This window comes from Nesoenas mayeri, assembly GCF_963082525.1.
Source record: "Nesoenas mayeri genome assembly, chromosome: Z".
Classification (NCBI taxonomy): Eukaryota; Metazoa; Chordata; class Aves; order Columbiformes; family Columbidae; genus Nesoenas; species Nesoenas mayeri.
This window is the reverse complement of record NC_137542.1, coordinates 57,539,881-57,566,900: the sequence shown is the minus strand read 5'-3', so window position 1 is coordinate 57,566,900 and position 27,020 is coordinate 57,539,881. Positions and strand designations below refer to the sequence as shown.

At 36.7% G+C, this 27,020-nt stretch overlaps 1 protein-coding gene across 2 annotated transcripts in view; it reads left to right on the top strand.

Moving 5' to 3' along the window:
- The window catches only part of NIPBL (NIPBL cohesin loading factor), a 153,935-nt gene that overhangs the window by 4,936 nt on the left and 121,979 nt on the right, over nt 1–27,020 (top strand). Inside the window, exon 2 of one of the 2 annotated variants that reach the window (XM_080362077.1) lies at nt 2,211–2,237. The exons of the other annotated variant lie outside the window; for it this stretch is intronic. The gene's annotated coding sequence lies outside the window, so the exon portion shown is untranslated. The remainder of the gene's footprint in view (nt 1–2,210; nt 2,238–27,020) is intronic. 2 annotated transcript variants of the gene reach the window in all.

The window sequence follows — 27,020 nt, the reverse complement described above, 5'->3', positions numbered from 1 at the left end:
AAGTTTTATTTATTTTTTTCCTCTCAACTTCTTAAACATTTTACTTGAAGATATTCCATCAAAAATGTTTCTCGGAGGCCTTTTGCTGTCTTTTAAAGCTGTTTTTTATACTTAAAAAAATAAAGACGTAAGAACAGGCAAACCAGTGAAATATGTGTGTGTGTATATATATATTTACATGTGAAATACTTAAATTTTGATGTAAAAGAAGCAGAAGGATCAGAGAAGCAAAATTGCGTTACTAAAACCATTTGCAGATACCTGTTCTATATAAGTGTACAGGTACCCCTGTGTAACCTTCTTGCATGTTTGAAACTCTGTTAATGTTCATATGACTTTTGAAGAAACAGGGCAATAGATAGTTAATTTGCTTGGGATAGAACCAATTTTTGTTGTTGTGTTTGTATGGTAGTTAAGGTAATAAAGCCTTAGGCCTAACTATTTCATGCATTTATTCCTGTGCAATATAAGTAACTATATTTTGAAGGATACTAGATGAAAAAGTCAAACTCTCAATTGATTTGAGACAGGGATTGATATAAAAAGTTTTCTATTGCAATTTTCTTTGTGTTCGTGGCAAGTGTGATACTTTATGTCTATATTACATTACAAAGTGTTCAAGTCATTATATTGGATTTGTATTAACATTTGCCTTGTAAATATTGCACAAGAAGTGTAAAGTTAGTGGATAATAGCTGTAATTAGAAAAAATACACTATTCTGAATATCTAGACCTAGGGAAGAAATTAAATCTGAAATTCAGATATTTATGCTTTCTAGAAATTATTCTAGAGGAGTGTATAATAGAATGTGTGGACATTTGACAACAATTATGGGCATACTTAATTGGAAAATCATGAATAGTAATAGATTTAGAATTTGATTTCTGGTATGTATGAGGTGAGTCATCCAGCGTTAGGGTAGCTATGTAGTGCCACAAAATACATCAGTAAAAATATTTAACATTTGAAAAGTTGGCCATGTCAATATGATACCGCTTATTTTCAATCTTGCTTTCCATATGACTTTAGTAGAAGTAGTGCAGGTTAGGTTAACTTCTGATTTTGAATCAGGAGTAATGAACACTACTTTGCACAGAGATACCTACAAGGAAATGCTTGAAATTGGTAATACCTGTGCATTATTGCAATAATGATCCTTTTTAAAGGAAGCCCTCTTAAAATGACGATTGTTAAAGGCTTGCATGCTAAACATCTTTAATATCATTCGTCTGTATTTGTGTTTTTATTTTCTTAGTGTTACCAGCGTACTTCTTAGTAGGTGATCCTGACCCCCAAAGTACGTGTGAGAGAAGTGCTTTATATTGACAACTGCTGCACCCCAGCAGTTGTGTTTGAGGAGATTGTGCAGGACCTATGATTTGTATCTGACTTCCTGTCCCTACTGTGCACCATGGAAAAATCTCACTAGCAAAAGGGAATGGAGAAAGGATTTTAGCCCAAATGTATGTAGAAATTAAAAGGAATTCCAGTCAAATTGAACACGGTTGTTGATACTGTACTTGAAAGTGACTACTTGGTTTATGCAAATAACTTTGAAACAAAAAATATAACACTGAAGACCATTTTTTTCATGTTAGAAAAAATTCTAGAAAAGTTTATTTTTATGGCCTCTAGTATTTGTATCTGTTGTTTTTAAAATGGTTTTACAATCAGAGATCTCAGAATTCTTTATATAAGTAGATATTTTACATTTTCACATTATTACTGTGGTTTGATTTGAAGTGCTTTGTTTTTTGTACCAGTGTGTATGTGTAGATGTGCAATGCATTTTAGAGAAGCAGTGTTAAAAAACACTAGCCTGTAAAGCAAGGGACTCAGATAAAGAAAAAGCAGACTAAGATTACAGAAACAAACATAATCCACCCCCCTTCTCCATATGCTGGGCCTTTAACTACATTATTGTTGTCCCCCTTACCGTTGCAGCCCAAATTCAATGCCTCATACAGTGCATGGGAAATGCCAGCTGATTGGTATACTGTTATAACCTAGTCTATATATTTGTTTTTCTTTGCCATTCAGTGTGCAGCCTGCTGCCTTATTAGCTGCTGTAATAATCCAAATCTTTTGTGAATGCTGAAGTGTTTTTATCTGTTAATTTGTAGGAATGATCTCAAATAAATATCTGCATTTCACAAACATTAGAGAGTTGTTTTTGCACATCTATAAAATATTATTTCCATTTTACAGATGGAAGACTGAAACAGAGTCAAAATAGTAAGTTTTAAAAGTGTTTATAAATCTTGTTTAATTTGACATCCTTTATTCTTCAGAATTTTGGAATTACTTTACAGCACTTAGTAAGTTCATAACATTGTTTTCTTTGAGTTTATTTCTGTTTGCGAGTACCCTGCATTTCAACATATCAGGCTCATTGTTTCTCATGCTGGATCCCTAAGAAGTACAGAATGGTGTTTTTGCTGATGGCCTTAAGCTTCTATTAAGTTTCAACAGCCTTGATCATGCCAACACCTGGAAAATAATAGATTTCTTGTCCTGAAAAATTAAAAAGAATTACCCACCATACTGTGAAGAACCCTAAATCGGTTAAAGTTTATCAGGAAGAACAGGGACAACAAGTAGATAATAACCCAAATCCCACAAGTGATTAGGTGATTTGCCTGCAATATTGGAGAGATTCAAAATGTTACTCTGTTAACTTTCAACAGGAACTAGCAACTCTGGAGGGTATCCTCAGCATTGGTTATTGGCTGTTAGGAATAAAACTCTGTCTAAAAACTAAACTCTGTTTAATAAACTGGTAATTGTTGCAGGCTGATGTAAACTGGTTGAACGGAAACTTCTGCAGCTTAGTGGTCAGACCATTTCATTGCAATGTCAGGCAATTGTCCAGCTGCTCTATGGCTCTGTTAGGAAAGCAAGACTGTTCTGAGGTGCAGCAAGTGTATTCCTAGCCAGAGCACTGCTTTTGGGATGTAGAAGGTCCTGCTCCAAATGTCTACTCAGTGTCAGCCAGAGAAGTTCTTGAGCTTTTTTTCCCCCCCATATGCCTTTTTATGTTATATGCTCTGGGTGTGGTCCAGAGGCTGCGAGTGTATTGTAGATCAGGTAGAATAAGTAGTGTTCACTCTTTTTTTCCTTTGTTTTTATTTCTTTCGTCAGTTGTGATGGGAGTTTTTTGTGAAAACAAGTTGTTGGATTTTTGTTGTTGTTTTGTTGTGTTTTTTTTTTTTTTTTCAGATTTGATTTTTATAAATTGCAGTTTCCAGCAAAAGATCTGTTGGATAGAAAAGTGTTTTTAATCATTTGGATTTATTAACTACGTTTTATTCAAAATGATTAGTAAAAAAAGTGTAATGTTCCATAGAAGACATTTCCTTTTAATAGTTTGTTTCATGACATAACATGTCATGTGGGATATATAAGGCGGAGATCCTGTGAATAACAAAAAACAGTGTATAATAATTTAATGATTGACTATCATAATACACAAGAGACTGAATTGTAGGTGTAAGCAACCATAATTGTGACAATTCTTAATACTTTATTGCATGTGCTTATAGTACTAACCTTTTTTTTTTCTCTCTTTTGTTTTTGTTTTAATATTATGTAGTTCTTCAGGCTTCTTGATTGTAAACCTGTGTCCATGATAGTGCAACCCCTGTCTCTCATCTTTGATCTAAGAATCTCTCCTCTATGTTGCCTAGGTATTCAGAATGAAGTTACAAATACTTCTTGTCTGAAATTTTATTTTCAAGTCTTAGGTTTTAACAGAGGCCTTCTGTGCATGTTATTTTCCATTCAGATATATTGCTTTCTGTTTTTCTTCAGCTATACTTTCTGGATATTAAGGGTGGGAGGGAAAATTTCAAGAGACCTCATCAGATGCTACATACAGCAGCTACCTTAGCACCTGTAGAAAAAGTGATCTGCAATCTGCTTTTTGTAGTCTAAAAGCTGGGAAAATTTCTGTAAGACTCTAATAATGATGAGAGCTCATGTGGAGTGCTTTTTGGAGATATAAAATCAGTTTAACTTATTTTTTAAAAGAAAATTTATTATTGTTTTCCTGAAAGAAAAGTTAAAAATCTGCCTGATGATTAATTTGTTAAATTTCTAGTTCAGACTAAGGAGATATGATTGTTTTTTTCTACCTGGATGCTAGGTTTTGGTTTTGGTTTGTTTTTCCTCCCTTCCTCCCTTCCTCCCTTCCTCCCTTCCTCCCTTCCTCCCTTCCTCCCTTCCTCCCTTCCTCCCTTCCTCCCTTCCTCCCTTCCTCCCTTCCTCCCTTCCTCCCTTCCTCCCTTCCTCCCTTCCTCCCTTCCTCCCTTCCTCCCTTCCTCCCTTCCTCCCTTCCTCCCTTCCTCCCTTCCTCCCTTCCTCCCTTCCTCCCTTCCTCCCTTCCTCCCTTCCTCCCTTCCTCCCTTCCTCCCTTCCTCCCTTCCTCCCTTCCTCCCTTCCTCCCTTCCTCCCTTCCTCCCTTCCTCCCTTCCTCCCTTCCTCCCTTCCTCCCTTCCTCCCTTCCTCCCTTCCTCCCTTCCTCCCTTCCTCCCTTCCTCCCTTCCTCCCTTCCTCCCTTCCTCCCTTCCTCCCTTCCTCCCTTCCTCCCTTCCTCCCTTCCTCCCTTCCTCCCTTCCTCCCTTCCTCCCTTCCTCCCTTCCTCCCTTCCTCCCTTCCTCCCTTCCTCCCTTCCTCCCTTCCTCCCTTCCTCCCTTCCTCCCTTCCTCCCTTCCTCCCTTCCTCCCTTCCTCCCTTCCTCCCTTCCTCCCTTCCTCCCTTCCTCCCTTCCTCCCTTCCTCCCTTCCTCTTCTTTCCCCCCCTCTCTTCCCCTCTCTATTTTAAATAATGAGAAATGGATTTTTCTTCTACTAGCATGCTCAGTGGTGATTGGTTCTTCCTGGCAGTTTCCTTAAAAACTCATGTTGAGACATACACTGACATTTTCCTGTGTTACAGGTTATCCTATTTAAATTTGGCAGTTACAAGAAATCGAAACATTGCATAACATAGTTACTAGTTGACTTGAAGAATGCACATTGCTCCCTGCTTGTTTTGTACAGGTAGGGTTGGTAGTGATTCCTCTTTAGTTTCCTGACACTGTTTAAAGGTACTGATTTTACTTCTGACTTTACTAAACTTCAGTCATTTGGGCTGAAATTTTCTATGCTGGGTGACTGCCCTTTGACTGACTTTTTTAATAAAGCTTAAAACCCAGATAGTTCACTGGCTCGTAAGGGTCATGCTAGAGGAAAAAAAAAAAAATTAATTACCTTTTGTTCAAGTAATTTGAATACTCCAATTCTTTGGGAAAGGAATTTAAAATTTGAGGGTCACATGACTTTTTGCATTAGGGTTGTGTGTTTGGTTGCCATTTGAAAACCTGTCCAAAAATTGAGGAAGTTATTAGTGTCTGAAAAACTAGCTGACTTCTCTGATTGTAGGCATTAATGTTGAAAACTTTTGTATGCATTATAGGACTTTCTTAATAAGTACAGTTCTAAGCAGTGAGATGTGGTATGGATTTGTTATGGTTGAGACAAATGACATAGACCAAGTTCTTCCAGGATGAAAGTAGTAGATGCCATTTATTGCCACAAGTGCATTTTTATACAGTTTTACCAATTCGTGTGTCTCTTCACTATTGGTTACAAGTTACAGCAGTAACATCTCATTGGCTACTTTTGCTATCATCAATGTTACTCTTTTACTCCCTTCTCTCTCACAGGCACATCCTTAACATCTCGGGATACTCCTTTACTCCCATCTTTCTGATGGGTAGGCCTTAATATCTTCAAGGCTAATTTCTGTTCCCTTGCCCTCCATCAGGAAATCCAAGGACCCACCGTAGTCCCACAATTCCCCCTTTTTGTATTTGTGCTAAAAAAAATTGCCTTCATTGTCTGCTGCAGGGCCATTTGCAGCAGAGAAATCATGCATAGCAACATTAGTAACACAACCACAGCAATCATCAAGACAATCAGTCCCGTTTTCACTACTGATAACAACAACCCTGAAAGCCCCCAGCCACTAAACAATTTATTTAACGAATCCCGTCAAGATCTTCACACCCATGTCCTTGAGCTAATAACAAAAAGTCTATTGCGGCTCTATTTGGTAGTGTAGCGTGTCTTGGAGAATCTACATCTAACAAAAGTCCACTTAAAGCCATAGAAGTTCTGTTATTTTGCATAGCTAACCAGCATCCTAATTTTTCTAAAGTATTTAAAGTTTTAGCTGTGCCAGCACCAGGTACAAGAGATCCTAAAACCCTTAATCCTGAGTCCCAAAAATCTATATTTTCGTTACATTTTGACTCATATACATGCAAAAAGTGTTTTTCCCATCTTACTCTTCTGTGATCTATTATCATAGATACATTGGGCATTAAGAGAGTTAATCATCCCAAAATACGTAGTCCTCCAACAGCATTAGAAGGAATTCCTGGCCAGGCTCTATCTCCACAGATCAAGAATACACCATACAGGAGGTTTTAGGGTCACTGTCCCACATTATCAATGATACCCCTTGGATTCTTCTGTGAGGCATTATGTCATTGAGTTTCATTTCTATAGTCACCAAGGGTAGCATTAGCATTTTGCAGTTTTATCCATTTATGTTCTTGTATATTGTTCTGACACTTTTCACAAACCAGCTGGATACAAGTGTCCATGGGCATAGATGCCAGCAATTCCAATTCCTGCGGTTCAACATCTGCTTCCGGGAGGCAATTAATCCAAAGTGCCATGTTGGTATTTTTACAGTTCATTGCAATGCCCTTGCACCAACCACTATTTAGAAACAGTTGTATGATGCTGCTGTAGTCATCAAGGGGGATACCAACCAAGCATGTGTGGAACAGGTTTTCCTGAGATGCCATAGCTAGGTATATGGAGTCCTGGTCAGTCATGTTGGCTGAAGTAATCCACATGTTAGTATTTGTCTGTGCAGGCATCCAAAACGAAGCAGCTGCAGCAGTCATCATCAGGAAGATAACACAGGTTTCACATTTCATGCTGGCAACCATTGCGGCCCTTGGTCTGTAAGCATAACCTCTCCCTCAGGTTATCAATTGATGCGGCCTTTTCCGTTGACCATTAACTAGTGATTTGACTATAACTAATGTAGATTCTTTCTGATTTAGCATGATTTTGGGTCATACTTGCAAAGTGTTTCATCACAGGGCAAATTTGGGCTGTACCACTTAGATATAAGTGATTCATCACATACAATGCTTTTGACAATTTGTTTTTGTGGTGTTTCCCCTACTTTTCCTTCTTTTTGTTTTTGAAAAAAAAAATAATTCAGAATCGGATACATGCGTTGGACCTTGACTACATACTCAGAATCACAAATCAAATTTAGAGGTTCCTCCTTAAAAAGCTCTAAGTAATGTAAAGCTGCGCCAAGTTCTGCTAATTTGGTTGAACTTTCAGTAATTTTTACAGAATTATGCCAATTGTTATCTTCACACCAGACCACTACAGCTTTATGAGACTTCCCAGAACCATCAACAAAAACTGTGCAAGTATGTAGGATCAGACCAGATACAAGTATAGTCTGTGACCTGATGTTGAAGACTTTCACCATTTGTGAAATTTAAATTTGATTTTTTTATTTGCAATCTATGTCCTTGTAAATTGCACTAGCTGATTTTCTTAACAGCACAGCTTTTGGCATGCCTAAATCTGAATTGTTGAGCATTCTCTACTGCTAATTTCAACACTAGTGCGTCCTTAGCTTCTAAGTTTTCAACCTGCTTATTGATGGCCTCTTGAAGATGACCAATAAATTATATGTAATTCTCATTGGGACCCTGATTAATAGTTGTAAATTATTTGGCTGCTTTGTCGGTTTCAGGCACCTTTATCATAGCTTAATATGCAAGCTCTGTTGACTGCCTCAGGATTTCAGAAACTAATAGTGCCTGTAATTGTGGTGCGTCAGTTAGTGTCTGTTCCAAGAGTTGGAGGATACCTGCCCCTTTCAACGAATCCCCATCATTCTGTCCTAAATGATCTAGAGCTATTACATTGCATAGGTCTAATTTTGCTTGAGTCTTTCATGGTTTTTATCAGATCTCGGGGCAACATGTACACATACTCCTTTTCCTTTTAACTTTTCAAGAAAATGCTGCTAACCCTCATCCTCATCCAAGTCATCAGATAACGCAGACTTGAACGGTGCTGGAGAATCATTAGTAACAGGGGGGTTCAAAACAATGCACTTTTTTTTTTTTTTTTTTTTTCAAATCTAGCCCAGGAAGCCACCCCCCTCCACTGTCTCTGCCTGTTCCCATTGCTCTTTTAATCCTCTCAAAGTCTCTAGCAACAAGTGCCATGTCGTTAACAGTTCAGTTGTTTCTTTGCATCTTTGGGTAGTGCTTTGCCCCATAGTAATGTCCTTTGTAAAGTCAATTCCAGAAGGCTAATACCTTGCTTCTTCAGAAGCAACTTCCATGTAGATAATATAGTACCCTCTTCTTTAGATAAGTTCCACCCCTCTGTTCCCAGTAGCTCACCAACTCTTGGCATGGTGTCTTTTCAAGGATCCTGACCTTTGGCAGCTCTCCCCTGCTGCTCTATCAGCTGTACCAGGCTGTACCAGGCTCCATCTCCACAGCTCTTCGGCTGCCACAGCTTCACCGCTGTCCCTTCTTCATGTGAGACCCTGTTCATGCAGGATCACATGGGGGTCACCATATGTCGTGGTTGAGATGGACAAACGACGTAGACCAAGTTCTTTCAGGATGAAAGTAGTAGATGCCATTTATTGCCACAAGCGCATTTTTATGCAGTTTTACCCATTCATATGTCTCTTCACTATTGGTTACAAGTTACAGCAGTAACATCTCATTGGCTACTTTTGCTATCATTAATGTTACTCTTTTACTCCCTTCTCTCTTACGGGCACATCCTTAACATCTCGGGATACTCCTTTACTCCCATCTTTCTGATGGGTAGGCCTTAATATCTTCAAGGCTAATTTCTGTTCCCTTGCCCTCCATCAGGAAATCCAAGGTCCTGTCGTAGTCCCACACAGATTCCTGGTTTTCTGGTGCCCATTTCCTGCTTATCCACAGTGCTGATTTGTTTGAACGTGGAAAAGACAAGAACTGAGGTTGCAGATGGCTGGAAGGGTGAACATATGGAGGAGAAGAGTGGTGGACTGAAACCAGACTCACACATAATGGGGAAGGAGTGGAAGTTTCAAGGGCAGGAACTGGTGGTAGGGTAGGAGCTTGGAATTCCTAAGGAAGCAATGGCTGAACTGAAAGGACTGGATAAAGGAGGTGGTGGGGCAGATGCAAGTGTCCTTAGTAAAGATACAGGAAGAGCTGTGAAACAGCTTCACAAGAAGCCGAGACAGAAGGGTGCTCTGGAAATGGATGTATGGTCAAGGGAAGCAGTTTAGGGAAGTGTGTGCTGAGAGAGGCCAGAAACGGGAAGAAGAACAAATTGCCTGAGAAGCTAAAAGCACAAAACAAGGATTGGTTGGGCAAAGAAGCATCATTTCACACACGGGAATTCAGTGTTTGAATTGTTTCTTTTTTGTTTGTTTGGTTGGTTGGTTGGTTGTTGTTATTTTGTTTGTTTTTTTTTTCTTTTGGTTAAACTGAGGAAATCACATAGCAAAACAAACAAAAAGCTCAGAAATGTGGAGTACATCTCGTAACTGCAAACAACAGGGAATTCTGTAGCTCAGATTACCTGTGTAGTCTGCATTTGGCATCTTTGTGAATGCATTGTGGTAGTCTTTAATTCTGTTATCACTTTTTTTTTCATTATGGTAGTTTGCCTATTTCATTGACTTTGTGGAGGAATGTAGCCTCCTTCATGAAGTGTTTGTTTGTTTTTGGTTTTTTTTTAAATTAAACCTCAAACAGGTTATATTAATGCCTTCTAGTACTGGCCTTAGATATTGTTGATCCTGCCTTGGGGAAAGGGCTGGACTATTGAGATTCCTTTCAGTATTGTCTTTTATGAGTCAGTGTTTTTATTTCTTTGATGTTCGATGTGTAGTGCTTTGCCTTAATCATGTCACATCATTAAGCCCTGCTCCAGAGATAGAGTTCTTAATTTCTTCATGGGCTTTTTCTGTGACATGTATTGTAATATAGGAATGTTTCATGAATATTTACTTTTCAAATGTGTTTTTGAGGAGAGTATGTAATCATGCAAGTTGGGAAACTGAGATACGGAAGTTGGTCTTTATAACTTTGGAAGTCTAACTGGAGCAACTGTAGGACCTAATTTTTAAATTAACTTGAATTTCTCTGCATCATAACGTGTGATAATATTAGAACAGATGTTGTTAATTTTGGTTACAAATATGATTAATCAGTGCTTTTTCAAATTGGGCTTCAGAGCATGCAGGGAAAAAAAGAAACACAGAAATGTTTACCATTAGTAATAGAAATAGAATGAATTTCTCAAGAGTGGCATCTTTCTGTTTGTGCTGTGTGATCTGTAGCCTACTTCCCTTCATACTTCTTGTTCATTTTACTTGAGGAGTCATGTATGCAACAGACCTTTACAGCCTTATGAATAGCCTCTGATTCATTTCCAGAGCAGATCCCTGCTGTAAGATGAGTGAAGATTGGACCTGGGGGTGGGATGGGAGTGTTACACAGTTATATAATTTAAGAACTGTGCCAGAATTCTTGAGTGCAAGTGGCATTTATTTACTTTTGATTGAGTTTGTAGATGTGATATTTAAGCCTCGTGGTGTAGGATTTCCTGGTAGAAGTGTAGAAAGCTTTGAGGTGATACACTGAAAAAATAATGTTTGGGTATTTTTTGATGTCAGCTTTTCTGAGTTGAATGTTCTGTTTTAGAGGTGATTTTAAAGTCAAATCTTCAAAATTTTTAATTATGTGAATTTTAACATACAGAAATGCATTTAGTATAGTAGGTCTTAAAGTATTGCCTTGTAAACTGGCTGTCACAGTGCAGTAAGTAAAAGTTTTAATTTTGATTTCTGTATCATAGAAACAAATTTCAGTAAGATCAAAAAAGGACTTTTTGGTTGTGATACTGCTGATGAGTAGGTCAGCCCTTGAGTGTCAATCAAAGTTTGAGATGTGTGAATGTCCAAAATGGAAATCATAACTCCTGTGGTGCTGAGTAAGGAATCCATATTGATTAGTCAGCAGAAAACACTGAGGAGACTTTTGCCTCCTGAAAGAGAGTTAAAATCAATGTATTGGATAATCATATTCTCTCTTTCATGCTTTTTTCCCTAGTCTAATTAATTTTCTTTGCACTGTGATGTACTACTGCTTCAACAAGAGGAGGGTATTGCTCACTACCCCATAAAATTGTAAGAGCCAGTCGAAGACTCTAATGGATTGTGACAGATGCGTGTTTGAACCTTCTGCTACTGAGGATGATTTTAAAATGTGTGTCTGGTATCCTGAGCAAGTAATCTTCCTCTGTTCTGCTGAGATTTTGAGTAAAGGGATGGAGTTGGTGGCTATTATGCAGAGCAAACTAATCAGTTTTGTGTGTTAGCCATGTTTAAAGCATGTGTATAACTGGACATTCCTATTCTGGAGATGTTGCCCAGACTTAGGTGTAAAACAGGTGTTGAACTGCTTAGTTCTGCAAAAGTAGAGGCAGCTCTGACAAGCATGGAAGCAAAGCTGTAGGTGAACTTTTCTGATGTTAATTTAGGTGACTAATGACTTAGAGAGTTTTAGTAACACACTGTGCACTCTAGGGTCACTGTTATAAAAGATTATTTAGAGTTGTGGCTCTGCATATTTACTCACTGGAGTAATTCTCTCTGGTTCCGTCTAGCATGATGTAAAGTTTAGTCATGTTATTTACAGAAATAGATCATTTATTTTTACTGTGGAAATATCATTAAAATATTTGAGGAATTGCAATAAAAATGGTATGGTTTAAAAACTGTTCTGTCTGTAATTCTCTATCATTATGTGAACAAACCATCATAATACTGGAAGGTAAACATTATCAATTTTTACATTGCACTGTAATCTTAGCCTCCAACCTAGAGCAAGAATAGTGAAAGCTACTTATTTAATTTAGTGTCACGTTAAATGGTTATATTCAGTTAGTAGGCTTCAGAACAAGGAATTATCTCTGTTTTTCCGTAAATATTTACATTTATTCTTGACAAATCCTTTTTCTAGGCTTGAAGTAGACATGTCATATCATGGGATTAAGCAAATTCTTAATCACATCTTGATAAATAATTAACCAATGGAGTCTTATGAAAAGCTCTGTAAATGAACTTCTAAGGATTCAACATAACTTGTTAAGTTATGATATTTTCAACTTACTGCATACTCGGCTACGGTGAATGTTCGATTGTGTATGTAGCCTGTGGCAACTGCACACAACTTGATTTAATTTAACCCTGTTTTGTTGCTGGCTATGGAAGCTTAATTAGTTTACATTTTTCGTGGGCTAAGTGTATATTCACAATTATTGAAAGTCAGCTGATGCACAGTAATTTGAGAGTCTGTGCTAATCAACTTGTCCAAATGTAGATGACACTCTATGTAAGTCTGTATGAATTTTGGGGGAGAACAGTATTTTTCTTGAGCAAAACTGTTGAAGGTCTCCTATACCTCCTGACAGAGGTGTAAATTTTAACAAGTGTTTTGGGAAGGATAGTAAAAATGGGTTACACATCTAATTGTAAAATACACTATTTTTGAAACCCTGTTTGAAGACATCGTAAAGCTTGTTGTAGATATAAGCAGATAACTGTTTTAAACAAGAACAGAAAAACTTCTTCAGTTTTATGATGATGAAGCTTACATGCTTATGCTATTTTATAATGAAAATCAAACAGAAATTAGAAGATAGATGTACTTTACTTTTAAAGGTGACCCTATAGAAATAGCGTCAGTTGCCAAAGACATTAAATTTGCTGTACAGAACTTAGAGGTTTTACTAGTAAAATGATGCCAGCCTTGGTAGAAGGAATTCAGTTTAGTCTCCTGTCTATGATTATGACAAATAAGTATTCTGTAAATCAAGTTACATACAGGTTCACTAATGAGGTTGTGTGCCAAATAATGCTTTAAAGTGAAACTTCTGTGAATGAGTTGCCTTCAGTAGGTTTCCACAGATATAGCTACTTAAAATTGATAGATATCAACATATTTACTTCCTGAAATAAGTTAGAATTTTAGTTGGACTTTAAAAAGCTAAGTCCTTAAATGTTAGGATATTAATCTACAGTAAAATACTTGTTTACTGAACTCTGTGTTTATAGTAGTAAAGTCTTGGCGCACACAAGATTACTTAAACATTCTTGTTTTTCTGCAATTACAATTATTTTGTAGATTAGATTTACCCCATTAAGACAAACAGTAGATTTAATGATTCTCTCATAGTTACTTAGTTTTTTTCTGTGGTTAATTTGGATTTTACCATAATCATTGTTAAGCATTTTAGGAATCTTTGTAAGTTAAAGGTGTTTTGGGGGGATGGGCTGGGAGAGGGTTATGACCTGGAGTACTTATTGCCAAGATGTAATGTTAGGCTCCCACTTGTTGTGATTTGTTTGCAATAACTGTCTGAACTCTGAACATAGTTTGCTAAAGTCAACACTCATGTAGCTTACTAACATACTCATCAGTGATATGTTAAGGTAGATGTTAATTAACTTCAGGTAACTTGAAATATTTCTTTTTTTCTTTTTCTTCTATAAACACCTGTGGAAAAGTTTTAAATATATGATTGTGTAATAACTCAGATACTTGTCCACTGAAAAGGACAGAGTCATATTTTTAAATTTGCCTTAACTTTTTTTTCAGAAATAAGAAATAACTACTTGACAGCCAGTGTCGTAGAAGATCTAGATGGGAAGAGGATATTTGCTATGTGTAAACTTCAGGAATAATTAGCAGTGAGAGGGAGCTGAAGTTCCTTGTAATATGAACCTGGAAAACACAAATGTAAAGGAATATTTGATTATGTGAGATAGCAGTTTAGTACTATCCAGAATACCGCTGTCAGTGTAAGTTTGTGTGTCAAACACAAATATTATTCCATGCCAAAGCATGTAGACAACAATGTCAAACATGTGGTGTGGAAAGGCCACTTATGGTACTGCAATCTCTAATTTATGGTCTCCAACAGCAACTGTTAAAGAGAAAAAAGTATTATGAATCGAGGTGCATCCCTGGGTCCTCTGAGTTTGCTGTGAAGAGGGTTTTTTTTTATGGAGGTAAACTGCCTGTTGCCACAGGAAAGATGTTTTCCTTGTTGCTGCTACTTAGCTGCTCTCCTCTCAGCTGTATGTTTTATCCACAGAGGTGGGTGGTAAGTTGGTGATTACACTACTGGAAAACAGGACAAAAACTCTGTAGTTTGACGGCCTGGATGAATAGTTAGCAAAGGGCAGTGTCCCTGCCTGAATAGGTGCATTGACATCTGAAGTAAAAAGAAAAAACTGAGAACTAGCTGCTCCTTATTACTACTTCAGTGTGTATGTTGGTTTTGATGCACGTTTGAGGTAGTTGAGGCCTGATCCATTTCAGCCATTTCTGGTTTCTGTTTAAATGGTGTGTGAATGAAACTAGGAGGGTATTGTGCTTTATTTTTAATGCTTCTGTATTTCCAGAATACTCTCATAACGATACATAGCCTCTGGGTCTCCTTTGTGCTGTAGCAATTTCCAGTTTGGAAAAAACCCCAAATCTGTTCTATTTCTTCAATAGCAAAGCTCCAGAGAACAGAGAATCTTCTCCAAAATGAGTCTGTGACTTGTGAAATAATGGTAATGTTTCACACTAGAAAGACTGAGCTACCTCTCTAAAAGGGTAGATATTATCACCTGCATCTCAAGGAAAACTGCAAAGATCAGCTTTAGTTTTCTCTCATAGGTGTTGCCCTACAAATCCATATTTATAGCAGTGCTGTGGTTTACATCTTACTTTGTACATACTGATTTTCAGTCATCAGTGAATGATAGTACGCAAACAGCTATAACTGTATTTTTTCATACAACAGGATGACCTGAAATACATAGCACTCTTCTTGTAGGTTAGTTTTACATGTTTAGTCTTTAAGTAATTAAAAAAGATATAGTGATGATAATCCAATTTCAGTGGGTTTTTATGTGTTTTCAACATCGGTAAAACCCTTTGTGATGCTTCAGATATAACTTAACTTGGATTTAAAAATCGCCTTACTAGAAATTGGAAATTGTTGCAGTTGAACAAGTTATGAAAAATAAGGTGCTCAGCATGCAATTTTGTAAAAGATATTAAAATGTTAAGCAAGTTTGAGTAATCTAGTCTTCAGTTTATTTATTAATTTGATTTATCTGCATGGTTAAGTTGTGCTTGTTCATGTATCTGTAGCATAAGGGCTACAGTTCACCTTTGCCTTAGCAACAGCCGGGACACTAGTGCTCTCTGAATTCGGTTGCAGAAAGTTTTGTATTAAAACCTCAGAGGAATAGAGGGCTATAATTAATCCTCCCTTCCACAGTAGTGAATTCTGAATCCTTAAGAAAAGAAGATGGTTGTCATTTGGAATGAAGAATAAAACACACAGAAGATAAGCAGGACACCTGCGGGTTGGATACAGGCAGGGATGGAAGGATTCAGTGTGGATTGTCTTGGCAAGATTCTGTGAGGGCTAATCTAACCTTCACGGAACAGTTCTTGGATTTTCTCCATATGCACATAACATAGCTTGGCAGTTTGGTCAGTAACTTGGAACTGTCTTGCTGGCCTAGGATGTGCTTCTCTTTTATTTTAGTGTATCAGTTTGAAATTTAAAGATGTGTTTATAGAACACACATGGATTTTTATTTAATCAGTAAAATGGTACCTGCAACTCATAAGGTTCATAAATGTGAAAATGCAGTTTTTGCTGTTTTAGTCACTAATTGGTGAACCACTTTCTCATATTGGAAGGTGTGACTCACATAAATTGTGAAAAAATATTTGTCATATTAAATGAATAGAGAAGTAGCAACAGTGCATTCATCCTCTTTGAGATTTTACCAGTCACTTCTTTGAAGACATAATTCTAAGAGTACTTTTTTCTTTTACTATGTGGGGGTTTTGCCATGTTTTTTATTTGTCAACCTCATTACCTCCTTGCTTTTGTGAGTGAGCTTGTATATATGACAGAATATGCTTTATGGAAAGGCCACTTATATACTTCAGTAACTGAAGCCAAATAATGGAAGACTGCTTCGGGGCTAGGAGAAAATAGAAATCTACCTGTTCCTGTTTTACTTTGGAGCATTGGCAGAAGAGGTTTATTAGGTGGAATATGAATAAGACTGACTTTCTCTGGTTTGTCCATTACAACAGATTTGCAAATGAGAGCTTTGCAAGTGTCTGCTGTAAACAAGATGGAAATGGTTTAGTTCCTTTCTCACCTTGCAAAATATGAACAGACACATTTTGGCTTGGGTGAATTTGGGCAGGTTTGTAGGAGAAAATTTTATTTCTGAGCGAGTATGCTTGCTGATCTGGAATAAATTCGTAATTTGTTTTACAGTATTTCAGTGTCTGATTAAAAGTATCTATACATGGTTTAGGAACACTGACTTTCAGAGTATGTTACTACAATAGATCCTGAGAAATGTTTTGGCTGATTGGGAGATGTTAATGACTTAAAAATTTCAGTATAATAGAACAGATGAATCTGCATGGATCTTATTTCCTTTGCTTTTGGGGACCTACAAATGTAGCATACACTAATATGTTGGTGTTTTTGCTTACTTGTGTTTAGTTTTAGAAAGAATGTGAACTAGTGTGAATTTTCTGTATGGTATGTTGTACAGTTTTTGATGGCACTCTACTCCAAAGCAAAATACAAACAATATGTGGCATCTCTGATCAAATTTCTGGAAAAGTATTGTCAGTAAAAATACTTAGGTTGACATTTGAAAACAACAGAGTGATATTTGTGGGAAAATATCAAAGTGTGCTAAACCTTAAATCAGAGTGTAACTGAAGTGTTATTTTACAAATTTGAAATGGTAAGAAGGTGAAACACATTAGTTTCATAGTTTTAGAATAAAGTCTGTCTAAGTGGAAAGATTTTCTAATTATGTCCACTTTGACAAATGACAATTTTCAGTAAAACATTCTGATTTTAAAAAAACTCTCATTCAGTTTAGTGGACAGCTGTCTGGGAGAGAGGATCTGCATAAATCTTTTATCTCTAGTAACTACTGGTGAGGGAAGTGGGATTTTCACCAGTGTCTCTTGTCTGTACTTTATATATAGGGGTCTTATATATACACATATATATGTGTGTGTGTGTTACAGGTGTATATATGTGTATATATATATGTAATCTGGATAATGTTCTTAAACTTGTGGCTATCAAATGATTTATCTTTTTGTACATGTATAAGATAGTAACATAAAGTCTCTTCCAAAGCTTACATATGCTTCTTGCTTTCACTGTTGTTTTCGAGATCCTGAGTGGTTGGTGGTGCTTGATGGAGGCAATCTCAAAGATTTTGTCTGTTTCTATAGCCAAAGACTGACTTACAATGCTTGTTCATAATTTCTCAGAATTACCAGGGACTGAAGCATGTGTGCTGAAACTAGTAAAACTGAGAGAGATCTTTCTTAGCTGACCTAGGCAATGAAGTTGGTTTTCAAGGGAATTAAAACCACCAAGTGTTATAAGTTTAAGAATTAACTGAAAAAAAAAAAAACCAAAACAAAACCAAATTTAACTTTTGCATAAGAAGGGTGTTTTCCTTCATGTTGGGCATTAGCTAATGCGGGTTCTATTCTTAACTGAACTCCGTTGCTTGTGGAACTGTGTCTGATTATGAATAGTATAAATACTGACATGGACTATGATTCTTACTGCTCAAGAAAGACAATAGTAGAGCAAAATATTGCACCTGAAAATGTCAGTGTTAAAAATGTGAAGTACATTCAGTAACAGTAAAATACTGGAAGCAATTCTTAAAACAGTGTTCTCATGAGCCAGTTTTTTTGCTTCTTCGATTTCTGATGTCCTTGTTTTTTAAATCCTTTTCAAGTTTACCCCTACAAAGATCTCCATATGACCAAGGGATTGCAGAAACCATTCTCTTGCATAGGTATTGCAAAATTTTCAGTGACCTAAGTTAGTTTCTACAGGTCAGTTAATACCTCAGCAGCTTCCATCCCGTACAGAAGGCTGAAGTATACCTCTCCCATTATATGAGAGTAGTGAAATACCAGCAGAACACTGGTGGTCACCTTTTTTAAATGACCTCTCTTTTCCCTGTGGTGTGTCTTCTGAATAGTACAACAGAAATACATACCACAAATGCCTACCTTAGCACAAAGTATAGTAACAGCATCAAATTGAGGCCAACTGTTTTCTTCAGCTTTCCTCTCTATTCAGTGGACAGCCAGACCTCCAACTAATTTTTTTTTTTTCATATTTTAATATTACAACTTTCAGATGACCCGTGTTGTGTTCAAAATTATTCCTTTGTGATCAAGGGCAAGAAAAGCAGCAAAACCAAACCATGTCAGAATTTACAGACTTTGGAAGTCCTTGTTCTCAGTAAATTTGATCATACATTTACTTTTGTGATGTTAATTTCCAAAAAGAAGGAAAAGAGAGGGAGTTAGTAAGGATAATGTCATTGTACAAGCCTTATTCCCAGTTCGCAGAATTGAAGCATAAGACTTCTTTGCTAAAGGCTGGAAATCACTACCTACAGTTTAATGGACAGGTGCCTCTCCCTGTCCGCTACCTTTTATATTGATCATGCATCTTTGTCTACCACCTTCTAAAACTCAGAAAACTTTCTGCTCCTTGACAGGCCAGTGAACAAGTCTGCAGGACCCGTAAATATTTCTGAGAAATATTGCTGCTCAAGCCCAGGCTTCACTTGCCTCTTTATGAAAGTGCTACGTATTTACTAGTGCCGTTATTTGTGAATTGTAAAGCTTCTTGGGTCATTAAGCTTTTTGAAGAGGATTACCGAACAGTGATGGAAGCATTGCTAAAATATTCCTAAAGTTTAACCCAGAAGCTGTTACTGCTTTGAAGGCATGTATGCATAATTTGGAGTTGGAGGCCAGGCTGTTCACTGAATAGAACTCAACTTAAAGAAGAACTTGCCCTTAATATCTGAAATAAGATCAGCCATTTTCAGTGGACAGTGAGGATTAAATTTGAAGTATACTATATATTCAAGAGTACTGTCTGCACAGTGGTGTTACATAATCAGTTAACTATCCACATTTATACAGATGTTTCAGACCTCAGCTGTTAATTGTTCTCAATGTATTTAGTAGATGAAAACTTCTTTCCAATGAACTGCTAGGCATTTGTTGGCAAGTTAAACATGAGGTGGAGTTTGAATTTGTTTGGTTATTCAGAGACCACCATAGGTAGTTCTTGTACAGTATAAAAGTAGGAACAATGGTAATTTTGATGACTTCCCAATCTGCTATAGCGGTAACACAGTTCAGTCTTCGGTGTTTTTCTCTACAATTTTGCCAAGAAAATGACCAGAGCCATGCAGAACTGCCTAAGGTAAAGTTATGTGGATTCTGCAGAACAGCCTAATAGAATATCTTCAATGACCTGAGTCTATTATAGTGGATGGGATAGTGATTTTGTCTTTATTTTGATGTGGATGTAGTATATGGTGTTATTTTTAATCCAGCTTATTTTACATTGTTCTTGCACAGTATTTTTTACATACTGATGCTTATGATTATATAATTACCCTGCCAGAGGTACAGATAATGCTAGAATTGCATTGAAGGCTTTTATGATGTGTGTGGAACCAGTAGAGTGCTTGACAGTGGACTGAATATGGGTGTGTGGGTGTTTGACCAATTTCCCCATATAGACTAGCTCTTGGTAAGATGTTTAGCAACAGGTGAAACAAAAAATTACGTGCTTTAGATCACCAGATAGTCTCCATTATACTTGGAGTTGAGAGGCCTTACATTAGAGTATCCTTTTCATCATTGATGATCAAGTTCCCATGACTTTCCTCTGTTTTTTGTTTGGTTTGTGGTTGCTGTTTTTGTTTGGGGTTTTTTGTTTGTGTTTTGGTTGGTTGATTTGTTTTCTTTGGTACCTTTTCTCTCTCTGGGGTCAGATGCATATCTCAGGTTTAAATTATTACCATGTAGAATTAAGAGTTTGGAAATACTGGCAGACTGGACAGAAGAATTCAGGACATTTATGTTCTCAAAAATTGCATGACTTTCTCACCCTTGTTTCTACTAATACTTAACACTCCAGGTCTCCTCTCCTGAGGGAACAAAAGGAGCAGGATTAATCCTAGTTTTTCTTGGTGTTTCTGTAGTACCAGTTTCTCATGATCTTTGCATGAAGCAGTGGGGACAGTGTGGAAGGAAACTTGGCTAATGAATAAAACTGAGAGAAAAGGAAAGTAGTAAGACATAAAATAGTTGAATTTGAGGAAAGATTTTTGCAAAACAGTATTTTGAATAGTCACTAGTAGCAACAGTAGTAGGAAAGAGGCATATTTGATTTTGCTTCAGCGATTGAAAATACACAGGGAGCAAAAGGAGATACAAAAATGATTAGTGCCTTTCTTCTCTTTCTCAATCCAGCTCTTAATTGCATTAAGAATTTAGAATATAGATTTATTTTTCAGTACCCACTTTCACGATAAGATTAGGTCATCTCATTCTTAGCCTCCTATTTGTGTACTATATTGTCCTTTCTTGTTGAAATGAATAATGAATCAGGGACAGTGCTGTGAGAGCAGGAGCTTTCAGTGGCAGTAAGCCACTGAAACAGTTCAGCTGTTACTTGGAACATTATCCCACGTTTTATGTCAGCACCTTTAGTGCTACTACTTTAACTCAGTATCTCTGATTCTGTGATTGTCCTGCATTTATTGTTTTGTATATTAGTTTCTGTTTACTAGTCCTGTTTCCTGATGCATTACTCTGGAGAAAGTAATAGTTCTAGCTTTTGTCAACTGATCATGCTACTACTTGCTCTGTTTTTTTAATGTACATAATACAGTAAGCCATGTAAATTAATTTGTTGTGAATGGTCTAAATTAAAAATATATGAATAACAGTGTGGTGATTCAGACTCCTGCTTCTGTGTCTTTAATCCAGACTTAAAATATGAAACATGTATTTTTGTTAAAATTACCACACCAATGCAAAAGTAAATGAAATTGAAAGCTTCCTGATGTATAAAGGATATTTTTTCTAGGGACAAACTTCTGTTGTCCAAGTTTGATAGCATAATGTTTTAGATTACTGTAGCTCAGCTGATTCAGTAGCCTGAAGAAGAGCCCTAAGCCAGAACATTGACAATACATGCATAGAGGAAAACTTGATGATGACAGTTCTTGTACTGAACTAGAATTAAAACTCATGCAGCGATTCATCAGGAAAATAATAAAATCCATTCCTGAAATAAGCAGTTTCAGAAGTGGTGAAAGTGTAGCTCATTATCTCAGCTGCATGATTGCCTTCTAAACCAAAAGTTGCAGTAACGTTTCAGTCTTGGGAAAGATGGGATAATTTGTGGGTATGTAAAAGTAGGTAAATACGGGTATGTTTGCAAGTTTATATAAATAGGGTGTACAAGTTGTTCCTCGTGTTTGACAATCAGCAAGTGTTCCATGCGTTTCAGGGAGGATATTGTTCAAAAGAGTGGAGAACGCAACAGACTTGTGAATTTAGGAAATTTACTTTCTATACAGAAGGCAGAACAAAACATTTGATGGTTATTGGGAAGGGGGCAAATAATAGAGGGAGATGGGCTTATTGACAGCATGGAGAAGGTGGAATGAAGTGTGATGTGAGACAAATTGTGTACATTCAGTACTCTGAAGTCAGTTGTTAACAATGAATTACGCTGTGGGCCATGAAGGCAAAATCAGTCTGAAACCAGAATGTAAATGATGTGATCACTTAACAAAGAAGCTAAGATGTGGACAAACTGGAGCTTGTGTGACAGAGGGCCACTAAGACAGTTAGGGGTCTGGAGCATAAAATGTAGGAGAATCTGAGGTAGCTGGATTTGTTTACTTTGATGAAGAGAAAGCTAAGAAATTGAAATGCTGTCTTTAGCTAATAAGCATTTATACATAGGACAAGGCAAGCTCCTCTGAGGTATACAGCAAAAGAAGCAACAGCTGCTGTTCCAGTAAGGGAAATACTGATTGAATTTAATGGGGAAGAATTCACAATGAATCTCTGTCCTCGGAAGTATTCAGAATTTGACTGGGAAGGCCCTTAGTAGCCTGACCTAACTTTGAAGTTACTCCTCTGAACAGAGGTTTGGTCCAAGGTTTGTCTAAGCCTAGATAGATCTATGATTTTATGGCAACTTCTGTTTAGGATCATCCATGTATACTGGTAGCAACAGGAGTTATTGAGGGAAAGCATTGTTAAAATACTGGACCAGTTAAATCTTACTTGGATGATATATTCAATATAATCCAAGTGTGAATCTAAAGTTTCATTTAAGCACAGAGCTTGGAAGTTTTTCTGTCTAAGATGAATTATATGGCGCCTCTAATGGATTTGATGAAGTTGAATACGTCAGATTAAGATGTTTATCTAAAAGGTAGCTTTAAAAATGAATTTTCAAATTTCTGTATCTAATATACTGCACTTGCATATCCAGTTTTTGAAATTCTGTATTTAAATGATGAAGGAAAGAGTGGGAATAGTTGTACTGAAGTATCTTGCGTAGATGTGTTTCCTACAGGCTGTTACTCAAAGCCGTCATAATTAGAAGTTCAGTTTCTTCAAATGATTTTTATTTGTTGTCTCCTATTCCATGAAGGGATTATTTTTGTAGATAAGGGACTATTGTATACCTTTAACTCAGCGTTATTTCACAGTAGTGGTGTATGAGAAATATAATTTGATCTTCTATAGAGAATGTATTTTATTCTTTTAGCTACTGGAAAGTTACGCTGGTATGGGATCTCATTTTGTAGGTAAGTGCAAGAAGGAACACACTTTTGTTGTAAATCAGTGTTAAACATTAAAAGATTGTTAATAGTAAATGCAAGTCCTGTAGATGGATCTACAAGCTGTTTAAAATAGATTTGTTAAAAACCCATTCATAAAAAAAATAAGTTAATGGTATCATTTGCGGATTTGAAGTTGCTAGGTAATGTCAGTACAAGGAAGGACAGAAATACCTGTCAGGAAAATTTGATAACCTTGAGAGCTGCAGAAAGAGAAGTAGGATGGATGTTGGTACATGGAGAGATTAATTACTAGAATTTCTGCTGTAAGCAGACATCTCTTTGGCTGGGTGTGACAGAGGAAGCATAAGATCCATGTATATTAATGCTAATACTAGATACCTAGTTGGTCATTAGTAAAATGAAACTATAAAAAAGCATGTACAGTTTTTTAATATATCAGGAGAAGTATGTCTGTGTAGAGATTTTAAAGTATCAGAGTAAACACATTGAGTTCACATTGATGCATGGTTCCTTTGTGCTCAGGAAAAAATAATAAGATGGTATAAAATGTAGAGGTTAGTAAGAACATTGAGAATATTTATTTTATGTGAAAACTTACTTTATGTGAAAACTTACTTTGTAAGAGGAGACTCATCAGAACTTAAGGTGCAGCAGTCTGAACTGATTTGTTTACGTGGCTTCTGGGCTACATCTGGTTCATGTCCAACTAAACTAGCTCAGAGTAATACTGAGTGGGCCTCTTAATATTTCATCTATTCATGCAATGATTCCCAAGCTTTTCTTGTTCCTCTTCTGAGTTGCGACCATGCTTTTTTGCTTTTTTTTTTTTTTTTTTTTTCTTCCCTGAAGTGATGCTCCTGCTGTTAAATTTGACAAGTCTGTAAACTGCTTGTGTTCTCCTGCTCCATCTTTAGCAGGCTGCTGAGGGGTAGTACAAATGAGCTCTCTATTCTGGAAGGGTTCACATCTGGGTAGGAAGGGAGCTACAGGCAAAGATGATGCAAGGTACTGCTTCTGAATAATTCCAGTCTGGAGTTGGATATGAAGCTCTAAAATGCAAAAGAATGACATACAGGAATTGCCTTCCAGTAAGAATGATGAGGGCAAAATTTTTAACTAGTTAAGAAAGAAAAATTTATGAAATTACTAAATACTTGAAATACAGTATGTGGTGTGAATTATAAGGGTCTGGACTTCATGATCAGGGAAATCCTTATTTCTTAGGCAAGCAGTGTTATAAATTGTTTAATAATATCTGATATATTTAATGTGAAAATGTAAAATCTGTAAATAGCAAAAGTTACAAGCACCTGAAAATCACATTATTGGACTACTATATTTAGCCATATTTTATGTCATGGAATTGCTGTTACACCTCCAGCTCCTGGTACTTTTAGGCTGTACATCTCTTTGAAAAGCAACTTTATATCCAATTTATTCAGAAGGCTTACTAAAGTGTATTCTGAACATAGTATTTTTACATCGATAACTAAACTTTCTGGTTTGTGGTGGTTTGTTTTCTGGTTTTTGTGGGTGTTTTTTTTGTTGCTGTTTTTTTGTTTGTTTGTTTTGTTTTGTTTGTTTGTTTTTGTTGGTTTGTTTTGGTTTGGTGTTTGTTTGTGGGTTTTTACTGTTAGGAATGTAGTCATTGCTGCTACTAGAAGGCAAGGCAGATGAATTTGTCCCCCTCACTTTGCTCAGTTGGAAGTTACTATTCATATGTAAATGTATTGGTGCTAATAGGATTAAGGTTTCCAGATGTCTTAAGGTGGAAATGATACAAACATTTATAGTTTCAAACTGTTTTCTGTAGCAGAAGCTACAGAAGTGACGTGTCTGAAAGAAGAACCAAATTTGATGCTACGGTTGTAGCTGAAGAAACAAACCTATTTGCTTTGCATGTTCCTTTTTCTTTATAATAAATACAATAAATGGTGGTGTTGATTTGTAGTTATCCTACTGCTGTAAGAGCTTTTCATTCAAGAGATGAGAATGGCACTGTGCTATGTGATTTACAGAAATGTAGTTAAGACCCTGGTTTGGAAAGCTTACTTTCTAAATGCGTATTATGTTACTAGTTCTCTTTGCCAAAACTATTTCAGTTGCTGAGGTGCCCGTATTTGTTTCAAAGGAATATGCTTGTCTGTTTAATTTCTAGTCCAAAATAGTTTTAGTTTGTCTTCATGACATTTCAGAGAGGACTTTTGTGAATGACCATGTTTGATAGGTTTTACAAATGTGTGTGCAAGGGATGAGGGAGTCTGAGAAGCTTAGTCTTCTGTTTCCTGTTTATCTTAGTGCAGAAGTGCATAGAGCATAGAGTAGGTTACCATTCAGTTTCTGTCCAATTTTGAAGAAAAATTGAGGTACCAAGAAGTGAATTTGACTGGGTCAAAATCATATGGCAAATTAATTGTTAGCCAAAAAAAAGGAACAATTGTCTTCCTAGTGCAATTTGCAGCCCTGTTCTTTTGCTATGATTTCAATCCAAATGCTGTGAGCTAGAGAAACCTGTATTCTATGAAAATCAGAGAACACAACAGTTTCTCACAACCTTGAACTGCAGCCCTATAACAAAGGTGAAGGACTTGGTGATTAATCTTCCCTTCTTTCCCCAGAAAGATCAGAGCTCCTCAGCTGAGGAGGGAAAGACACTTCTCCAATTCCCCTATCCCAAGAACTTCATAAATAGAGTGAATAGCATAATGGTATTTGGTTATATCATTATTCTTTACTTCATGTTAATAAAATGAAAGTTTCAGATGCTATTACTCATTTTGTCTGAACCATTTGTTGTCAGCAGTACACAATTTCTGCCCCTGGCAATAGAAAAAGCATGAAAACTTTCGGAGTACTAGGTGATTCTGTTGTGCTTTTTTCTTACAAGTTTTTGATTAGTTGGAAATCATTTGAAGTGGGTTTGGAAGAAAAACTTTTAAGTTCAGCAGTTACAGAAATATAAATATTTAAAGCTATTGAGAAAGAGAAATATTTAAAGTTTTCGAAGTTTATAAAATTCATATGAAACTAGATTAGAAGTTCATACAAGCAGATTCAATTGTATCCATGAAGTAAAACTCCAAATGCATACAGGTTGAATGAGACTTTGATTATATTACTTTAATATTTTAGGTTACTGTTGCTGCTGCCACCTTTATTTTATGACTCGCTAAATTGCAACAGCATTTCATTATGAACCCTGTTCTTCTGAATCAGGGATTTGATAAGTCACCCTTAACTCTGGGTTAAATTTCTGGTATGTTGGACCTGTGGACAATCGTATGTTGCTTTCTGTGGTGTTTCCCTATCTATTGATAACCGTTTGTTAAGATTATGAGTGCTATGTGATTCCGTAGCTTGATTTCCTAGAGAAAGAGATGGTTGTACCAAATTCTGAATCTTCTCTGCCAGTTGCAGCTGTATCTGGAAGAGGAGTACAAGTCTTAAGTTCTAAGACAGTTGTGGGCTGCATGAAGACTGTCTTGGCTGAATGTAGTACAAGGTCTAGTTAGTCCTCCCTGCTATGTTATCTCAGAATAAATTCAATCATAACTTCACTTTAAATCATCCACTTAGCACTGAGTTAGGAGTAGGATGAATATAGGATACGAAGCTGCATGAAACCAGTTCTCAGTTCTGCCGCACATGGAACAGCTTGTTTTGCTGTTTCTGTAACCCTGAACTCTCCCTGATAGGGACAGAAACAGAGAAAGTGTTTATGGTTCATATCTAGAGCTTCTGAATGATAATGTCTTAATTCTTTCCCTGTGTGGCAAAATATTTGAACTCTGAAGTGTGCTAGAATTCTCAGATTATGGTTTAAACATCAATTGTTTTAAACCACACTGGCAATACTGAGATACCTCTTTGAGAGGGCAAACCTTGCAGTTTTAGGCTACTTTGTTACCAGGAGTGACACTTATACCAAAAGAATTAGAGAGTTCTATGCACCCTGAACCCAAAAGCAGTTTTGTGGAGCTGAAATACAGTTTTTAAGTTCTCACATGCTTTCTAAAACCTAAAAAATACTTTATAGTTTGTGATAAAAGTGAGTTTATAATCAAGAAACATTTCTGACCCAAATTTTAAAGACATTACTTTCCATTATTCTGGTTA